The sequence below is a fragment of the Nelumbo lutea genome, chromosome 8, assembly GCF_056320005.1.
Source record: "Nelumbo lutea isolate HS-2025 chromosome 8, American lotus-T2T, whole genome shotgun sequence".
Classification (NCBI taxonomy): Eukaryota; Viridiplantae; Streptophyta; class Magnoliopsida; order Proteales; family Nelumbonaceae; genus Nelumbo; species Nelumbo lutea.
In genome coordinates, this window is record NC_142691.1 from 53,625,710 (window position 1) to 53,636,273 (window position 10,564).

Genomic DNA, 10,564 nt, shown 5'->3' on the forward strand with positions numbered 1-10,564 from the left:
TTTTCTAACATTAAGAAAAAGTCAACTAAATATTAAATTTTTAAGTGAAAATTAAAATATTAATTAATAATTTATGAAAATATAATCTTAAATTAAAGTATATCAAATTTGTTAAAATTTCTAAGATACATATCATATACAAATTCATAGTTTTTAATTACTAAAATAATTATTCCATTATTAATATTTTTATTTCTATAAATTTTATGAAATAAAAATCATTTTTGAAATAAATATAGATTAGTGGATTTGATAGATTCAATTTAATATCATATTCTTCAATACTTTGTATATAATATTTTATTTTTTGTAAATAATAAATATGTTGTTATTACTTATTAATGTGAATTAAAATATTAGTTAATAACTTGTGAAAGTATATACAAATTTTAAGATTTATATCATGTGCAAATTTATAAATTTATGTATTAAAATAATTATTCTATTATTAATATTTTATTTGTATAAATTTCTTGATATTAAAAATCATCATTTTTTATATAAATATGGATTTGATACATGATTTATTCTATTAGTTTATAAAATACTATTTTTAATATATTATTTTTTTTTAATTTTAGTTAGAATTGTTAAATATAAATATGTTCTTTTTATTTAAATTGCATGTGAAAACAAAATGTTAATAAAATTTCTTTTATATCACGAAATGAAACATGGCTTAGTGGTTTGGAATCATAGTGAATTTTAAATACATTAGTGATTTGAGTTTGAATCACCTCATTTGTATTTTTTTTTTATAAAGACTACTGAATAGAGAGAGTTGATAGATGCATCTTGACCGCTACAATGTGAAACAGGCTGATATGCATCTATATCTGTCCGATGTGAACGATTGACAAGATACACTTGTATTCGTAGCTATATGAACGAAAAATATGAATACACCAAAAATACATATAAATTCTATAAATATATTAATAACATTATATTTAAGATTGAAATAGCCATAATTAATGTATAAATTTAAGGATTATAGTTGATAAGGGAAACTTTTGGGTCTTATTATTAATAAAAATATTCTTTTTAAAATAATTTCTAGAATAAGGTAACTTTTTAAAAAATATCAAAAAAGGGTAAAAACACTGTTCATCTTATTTTTCCTTTAGACGCTTGACATCAGCTTCATTACGTAACTACTACTACTACTACTACTACTACTAATTTATTTATAAATTTATCGATTTCAAATCTGAGTCTCAGATTATGAAGAGTACGAGACACACACTTGCATAGTTTCTATTGTCGTGCAATCCTCTTTCCGGGGAGACTCTCCATCGATTGAAATTGGTATGTTTAATCACTCATTCACTCTCTTGTAGTATTAATGGCTATAATTTAGGGTTACAGTCTTGTAGGGACTTCAATCAATGAATCGCCATTGGACATATATTGGTGCATGCATAGCATAGATGCAAAAACTTTCTATTTTTATCATTTCAAGTTCTTGCTTTTTTGTGTAACATTTTCTTTTTAATCCTTTTTCTAGGTTGTCCATTTGAAATCCTAATGATAATGTTTAATTTTCTTAATCTGTTCTTTTCCTAGCTTTGTAGTGGATCATTATTAGTTCGTTTCTAGTTTTGAAGGAATAAGATTCTCTGATAAGTTTCATATGTTTGAACTATTTAACTTTTCATTCTAACAATGTTTTGGCTTGTAACAAGAGCTCTTTCATGGCCAAGGGTCTGAAGCAAAGGGTTCCGGTGATGAACCTTCCAAGGATCTGAAGTAGAGGGTTCCGACGATCTTGGGCGTAGAGGTGGATCCGAAAGGAGGGCCAAGGGTTCAGGAAGTGATGGTGAAGCTTTTTCATGGCCATCGAAAGGAGGAGGAGGAAAGAGAAAGATAGCGATTGGAGGTTGGAAGATTTATTTGATGGTTTGGAGGAAGGAGATGAATAGTGTTTCTACCCTTTTTTGATATCTTTTTAAAAAAAGTTATCATGTTCTAGAAATTATTTAAAAAATATTATTTTTATTGATAATAATACCCAAAAGTTGCCCTTATCAGCTATAGTCACATAAATATATAGAAAATGTATATTCTAAAGGTATATGTGAAGAAACATACTACAATTAATACAGTGGAGTGCATAAAAATCATAAAATTTTATTGATAATGTATCAATCAAGAATCCTAGAACATATTATATATATTTTTTACAAATTAATATATGCATAAAGCTATTATTATGTTATTTTGTACTAAATTTCAAGGCACAAAACATATGCAACTATTATACATGAATTATTATATTGATTATTTTTATTTTATTATTTTTAATTTTTAATATTAACTAAAAATCAACTAAGAATTAATTCTCAAATGTTTAGTTAACAATATTTTTATTTTTGTAAACAATAAACATGTTATTATAAAATGTAATTAAAATATAAATTAAAATTTATAGAAATATATAATATTAACTTAAAATATATCAAATATATTAAATTTTCTGAGATACACATCATATGCAAATTCATAAATTTTAACTACTAAAATAAGTATTCCATTATTAACATTTTTTCCATAAATTTTGAGATAAAATATCATTTTTTGATATAAATGCAGAATAGTGGATTTGACAAATGTAATTTATATTATATTCTTGAGTATTTTATAAATAGCATTTTTATATTTGTAAATAATATATATATATATATATATATATATACTTATTTAATTCAAATTAAAATTGTAATTAATAAATTTATTTTATTATGAATATCTTTTTTCGTATAAATTTCTTGAGATTAAAAACCACTTGTTAATATAAATGTGGATTTAAGAAATTATTTATTCTAGTAGTTTATAAAATATTAGTTTTGAATATTATTTTTTTATTGAGTTGGACACAAATGTATGTTATTTGTCCGCATTACATGTGGACACTAGAACTGATAAAATAATAATCTATTTCATTTGTTGTCATAGCACAAAATGTGGTATGGTGGATTAATAGTGTGGATAAAGCTTTACTCCTGTGTGTTTTGGGTTTAAATCACTCATATCACATTTTTTCCAACTAATGTACGACTTATAGGATACGGGTTTGGTCGTAGTGTATCCTGTATCCCCTTGCCGATACCGATATGATACACCTTGAATCAGACGTTTCATATTGATATTTAAATCCTTGGGTATATTGTTGTTCATGTGGACTCTATGTTTTTTGTATGGTGATCCTTATAAAAGATCCGTATATGAATTTTGAAAATTTTTTATGGGTGATATGCGTTCCATGATACTCATTGCCCTTTTTTTTCCATGGATTATAATGTTGATTTTGTTGTAGATTGTGATGATGAAGGAGAGAATGGAAATGGTAATTGAAATTTGAACCTTGTTCACATATTTTGGTGAATTTGTAAATATTGTTGGTTAGAGAAAAACTTGGTCTAATGGGAAATTAAATTTAGGGAGAATTGAGAAAAAAATGGATAGATTTATGCGTGTTTAAATCTTTTAAAATAAATTAAAGCTTGTATTAGGCCAAAATGGGGATATGATCATAAATCATTTTTGGTGTTCTTAAATTCTAATAAAATTTTAAAACCTAGACCTTTTAAGTTTTCCAAAGCCGGTTATTAGAGGAAGAGTGCGTAGAAACAACCAATTGTGGTTGGAGTTACCCAGTCTCTAATTATGTCAACTTCAAAATTAGTAAAAAATTAGATCACATCAAAAATATTTTGAGAATTTGGAATAAGGAAATTTTTGGAGATATTAACCAAAAGGTATAGTGGATCAATCGGGAAATAATTTGGTTAGAAGGGATTATGGGTTTAAAAATGAAAATTTTCGAATAGTCTAATATAGAGAATTTGACAAGAAATTTTTATCACAACAAGAAATGTTTTGGAGACATATGTCTCATCAACTCTGGCTTTAGAAAGGATATTTGAACACAAAATTCTTTCATATAGCTATTGATGTTAGGCGATAAAGAAATTGAATCTCATGGATTAAGAACGAGGAGGGGGAATGGATATCTAAACATGAAGGGATAGTTGACACATATGTGAATTCTTTTCAAGCCTTATCTAAATTCTAAAGATATGAAAGTTTTGATGGAATTCAAGATTATTTGAAAAAATAATTATTGAATCTAACAATGAGTTTTTAGTGGCTAGCTTGACTATTGAGAAGATTCCTACCTTTAGTTTATTAGAATTTTTGGGATACAATGGGTGGGGAAATCTTTAAATTTATCAATGGTCTTTTTTAGAAAATAAAGAATTTGTGGGTAGAATTAGTCATACTGTTTTTATTAACTTTGTCTCTAAAAATGACGAACCTCTCTTTCTCTCTTTGCAAAAAATGATCCATTAAGAAACATCAAGGATACATAATTACAAAATAAAAAGTGGGGCGGCGATTTTAAATGAACTGGTTGTAAACCTATAGTAAACCGGTCTAAAATAGAACGACCTGCAGGTATTTTGGATTTCGACTTCGAAAAGAAAATATCAATTCATGCGTTTTATTTCATATCTCCTTTTTCCTTTTTCCTTTTCCCTTCTTCTCTTCCTCTCGTCTTCTACTCTCTCCCTCTCGTCTTGGACTTGGATACAAACTTGAAGGAGATAAGGAATCTCCAGAAGAAGAAAGAACTTTGAGTGCTTGAGGTGAAAGAGCTATTTCAATCTCCATAGATCCGGTAAGCTTCTTCTTATTCTTCTTCTCTCCATTTGTTTCCTGATGCCATCTCTTGGTGAAGATTTCGAATGTTATGCAATCAACTGATTTTGTTTGATCTAACCAAAACACAAATTAGTGTAATTAGGTAAATCATTTATATGTTCTTGACTAATTTGATTAACCCTATTATTTTCTTGTATGCCTAGTTATATAGCTTGATTATTTTCCTTTGTCTTTAGTCCGAACTACTTTGGTAGAGCTGATTTTGTTTTTGTTTATTTATTTATTTTGTAGAATTTGCAGTCCTTTAGTGTTTCCTAGGTAGATTAGTTTTATTAGCTTTTTGATGAATAAAGTCTTGACAAACACCACAAATAAATTCAAGCTGTGAATGCAGGGTGTTTGAAGAAATTTCATAATGAGAATTTATGTTAGCATGCTGCATTTATGTTATGGAAACCTTTGCTAAAGAATTTATATTCACAATATCTAAAACAACACTAAAATGTGGGCCCGTTGGGCAAAATTTCAACACATGATCATTATAGATAGCTGAAATATAAAAGTAGGTGGTAGGGAATGTCTTGCTAAAGAAGAGTCAGATATGGAAAGACAAAAACTAAGAACTAAGATCACAATTCTTGTACCTGAAAATAAAGGAATTTCAAATAAGTGAGCATCAAACTACATAATGTGCACCTTTGGTTTTTTTTTTTTTTGAAGAGTAAAGATAGAAAATATAAAAAATTAGTTACATGCAATAGGTGACAAGATGGCACCTTCCTTACAAAATAGAGCATACTGAACTAAAGCATAGTCCAAACTAAGACTGATACAATTTACATGCCAAAAAGGACAAGGGTTGGAGTATTGAGGAACAATTAGAGCGCCCATAGTTTAGGAACAGATATGATTCTGAATAGAGTTGAGTGGCAATAAGATTCATGTAGCTTACCCCACATAGTTGATATAAGGCTTAGGTGAGCTGAGTTGATTTTGTCCTTGGTAGGCCTTTTATTTATTTTCTAGGTTAATTGTGTAGTGGGCCTATTTGGGCCTCTATTGTTTTCTTTTTACTACTATTGTCCACCAATGGTAGACTTGCCATTACTACATTTTGTCAACCGGTTGGTAGAAGATTTTGGAGATAATTGATTACTGTTCTGAAGCTTAGGTGTAAATGGACGTGGATTAGAGATGATGTTTGGGGCTTTCTTGGTGTATTTAAAGCCCTAGTTGAGATCAACAGTCTTTGTAGAAGCATCTAGAAAAGGTTGGTAGGAGTGGTTGTAGGAATGGCAATGGGACAGGGCGGGGACGGGGAGCCTCTCCCCATCCTTGTGGAATCGCCGCAAGAGGGGAGAGTAGCTCGAGGTGCAAAAAGTATGCGTGACTATGCGAGATTGACAATCGGGGGCACAAGAATAAGTTCGACCAGACCATCACATTCACCGACGATGACCTCCAGGGAGTTCAGACCCCGCATGATGACGCCTTGGTCATCACGGCCGAGGTGGCCAACCTCGAGATAAGATGAATCCTAGTTGACATAGGTAGCACCGCCGATGTACTCTTCAAGGACGTGTTTGAAAAGCTCGGCATCAACAAAGAACGCCTCTCCCCCATCAACACTCCCCTAATGGGATTCTTTGGGGAGTCTCTCCTGCCCTCTAGGAGGATAACTCTTCCCCTACTGATTGGAGACGATGATGTTACTACGACGACCATGGTGGACTTCATTGTGGTTTGTTGCCCCTCTTCGTACAATGCCATCCTTGGTAGGCCGACCCTTAATGCTCTACAAGCCACAGACTCCACATTCCATCTCGCTATGAAGTTCCCCACCGAATATGGTATAGGGGTAGCACGCGGAGATCAAAGAACTACGTGGCAGTGCTACCTGCACTCCTGTCGAGGACCACGATCGGTCGTAGAAACACTAATGACAGAAGCTTATGACTTCCGAGATGAGGTGAGGACACAACGTGACCAACTTGTCGAAGACCTCATCTAGGTACCACTTAACGAAGGAGACCCCAGGAGAATAGTCTAGGTTGGCTACCACCTCCGAGAAGAGCTTGTACAACTACTAAGAGACCACGCCGATGTATTTGCCTGGTCAGCAGCAGATATGCCAGGGATCAACCCCGAAGTCATCACACCGTTTGAACGCCGACCCCTGCTACCGACCTGTCAAACAGAGGAAGAGGAGTTTCGCAACAGAATGGTGGTAGGTAATTGCAGATTAAGTACAAAAGCTACTCGATGCCGGCTTCATTCGGGAGGTCAAGTATCCCAACTGGCTGGCCAATGTAGTAATGGTGAAAAAAGGCAACGAGAAGTGGAGAATATGCATCGACTTCACCGACCTAAACAATGTCTGACCCAAAGACAATTTTCCTCTACCAAGGATCCACCAACTTGGTAGGGCTGTTCACAGGTACCAAAAGCTGGAAATGAAACCGGTAGGGTTGTTCACAGGTTGGGTTGGGTTGGTTTAGTGACGTTTTTCCAATCGATATGACCTGGTCAGTTTACCTAGAAATGAACCGAAACTGACCCAATACTAAGTAAAACCGACCTGGTCGGTTTTGTGAATAATTCTCCCGGTGTGATCGGTAAAGATTCAAGTCTAAGAAGCGAAGGCTGGATGCCTGGAAATTAAAAATGATTTGATGGATTAAAGCAGAAATTTTATATATAATATATATATTTCCGAAATAAAGCTGAAATATTTCACAAATATATTTCCGAAATATATATGTATATATATATATATATATTAAAACTGAAATATATCAGATATATATAGTATATCTAAGTCGGTTCGGTTTCGGCTTTAACACACGAAAATCGAAACCAAACCAAACCATCGATTTATGTTTTTCTGTAACCCAAAACCGACTGGTGCTGAAGAAAAACCGGCTAACTCGGGTTGGATCAGACCGGATTGGTCGGTTTGGGTCTTGTTATGAACAACCCTAATACCGGAGCCGATTGACAACACTACCCTTTTGTAAAGCCGGGTGGATTTCATATTTGTCATTTCCGAATAGTGCAAGTGTTTGTTTTGTAACGGAGAAAATGTCTCTGGAATAAAATTGCACTGTGTTGTTCTTCATATAAACTGTTCGGACCTAGGGTTAGGGTTTTAGAGAGTTGAAAGAAGAGGAAGAACAAGGAAGATCGATGGCTACCAGGGTTGCTCTGAAAGCGAATGGCAAGAAGGGCTCAAAGGCCTTGGAGGAGTGATCCACGGTCAAGTGCTTGAGGGTCGACTCGGAGCCAAAACTAACGCTCTCTCAGCTCCTCACCCCCTTCTGAGCCGAAATCTTGGATGCCCAGATCGCGGAATAGGTTCAATGCGGTGATTCCTCTGTTGTTTCTCGTCGATGGGTCGACCCCTATTCGTCGAATATAAATTAAGAATAACAACCAAGTTTTAGAAGCTGTAGGTATACAGTTCAATCATAATTTAGAGATGTATTATTTTGTTATACAAGTATGACCAAGTTCTGGATGGAATCTGAATTATTATGCTTGTTGAAAATTCATAATTTTAGGAAATTTCTGATTGCATAAGCATGAAATTGGAGTAAGAGAACTATTATTTAACATTAGGGTTTTCCTTGAGATATTTTCTGAGATGGCCTCTTGTCAGTGTGCTAGATCAGTCCACTTCAATGAGAAAAAGAAAGTTTTCATTTGAATGCAAGATAGTCAAGATATGTCTAAAGTGAAACAATTATTTGTGGACATGAAGTTGTCCCCATATCTGTCTGCTATGCTCAATACTAAGCCTTGGTGGTTGCTATTGCATGAAACTTTCATGAATGCTAGGTTTAGCAACTACATGTAACTTTATACATATGGAAGACAATATAACATTCAAGAACAGAACACTCAAACTTTTCCCAAGTAGAAGTGGAATTTTATCCAAGTATTATGGTGTCACCTCCAAAATCCATGAAACCAGAAGACAAAAGGGAGATAAATGAAACAACATGGGCAAAAAATGAGCGTGGCAGAAATGCTTATGCTAAGATGGATGAATGGAAAGACTAGAAAGGGTAGGGTCTTATTGGAAAGAACCTAGGAGTAGCTCCAATAGGTGACAAAATGAGAGAAACCACCAACAGCACCTGTAATAAGAAGTGACCACCGACTTGTCCCCACCTAATAGCCAAGATACACCACCCCTCCTTGAAAACCCACTGAAATCTGCACTGTTCATTTCCAGGATCTGGTCAACAAATTTAACAATCATGTTACCTGCCAATTTCTTGTGTTTTTTATATATATATATATATATATATATATATATATAAGTAGTTGATTTCTTACTTCAGCCAGCCCATCTCAAGCTGTAATTTAATGGAAAAATTAGGTTCGGTTATTTTCCAACCTCACCAGCCCAACTAAGATTCAAATAGGACTACATTTTGCTGTAATCATACTTAAAAACATCCCTGGAAGGGCACTATATATCAACATTTATGAAACAGTTCTACCTAATAGATTTTTATAAAATAATTAAGACAATAAAGCAAAAAAAGAGGCTTGCCTTGTATTGGTATATTTGGTCAGGACTGTGAATCTCAAATTGGATAGTTGTGGAATAGGATTACACGTGCAAGTTTTATTTTCCCACTCACCAAATAAAAAAGTCTGAAGTTTGGAGTTAATATGGTGCCATCAGATAGGTTAGGGTGTATCTGCAAGTTAATACTAAAGGGGAACCTTAAAACAAAACAAAATAGAAAATGAACCGATCATCCCATGATGAGATCTGCTTAGTTCACATCTAGCTTTTGGCTTGCTTATAGTTTAGACACCATTTAGGGTCAACATCAATGAGCTTCACTTGCCGAACACCATTTTATTTCATCTCATTTCAGAAGTAAGAATAATTTGCATCCGAAATCTATTGTACGCTTGAAATTGCTCTGCTCTGCTCCACCCTCCTCCCACACACGTACACACCTTAAGTTCATAGGGTTTACCTCATTCAATTTACGATTGCTCTGCAATTAATGTTAGATGCTCCTTGTTTGACAGGGACAACTTTCATAGCTACAATAGGAAATATCTGTACTCCTTCAATTGGAACCTTGGAACTGTGAGTAATCATCAACAAATAATAGGAAATATCTGTACCCCTTCAATTGTAGTAATGTGATATGGCCCCTAAACATTGGTATGTACAATTTCAAAAGGAACAATTCTTCTTTTTATTACTCAAAAAGTCCCCCTTCATTTTTACTGGTTGAAATGTAGTTTCGTACAACATTAAAGGACCTCAATAGTAATTTACAAGAACTAGGAAAATTTTTTGCATGATCTAAATAGAAGACGAGTAGTACGAGTGAAACCAGAAGACAAAAGGGAGATAAACGAAGTGGAATTTTATCCAAGTGTTATGGTGTCACCTCCAAACTCCATGAAACCAGAAGACAAAAGGGAGTTAAATGAAACAACATGGGCAAAAAATGAGTGTGGCAGAAATGCTTATGCTAAGATGGATGAATGGAAAGACTAGAAAGGGTAGGGTCTTATTGGAAAGAACCTAGGAGTAGCTCCAATAGGTGACAAAATGAGAGAAACCACCAACAACACCCGTAATAAGAAGTGACCAACGATTTGTCCCCACCTTATAGCCAAGATACCTTATCCCTCTTTGAAACTCCACTAAAATCTGCACTGTTCATTTCTAGTATCTGGTCAACAAATTTAACAAGCATGTTACCAGCCAATTTCTTGTGTTTTTTTTTTTATGATTAGTTAATTTCTTACTTTAACAAGCCCATCTCAAGCTGGATTTTAATGGAACAATTAGGTCTGGTTATTTTCCACCTGACTAGCCCAACTAACTTTCAAATGAGACTACATTTTGCTTGAACAT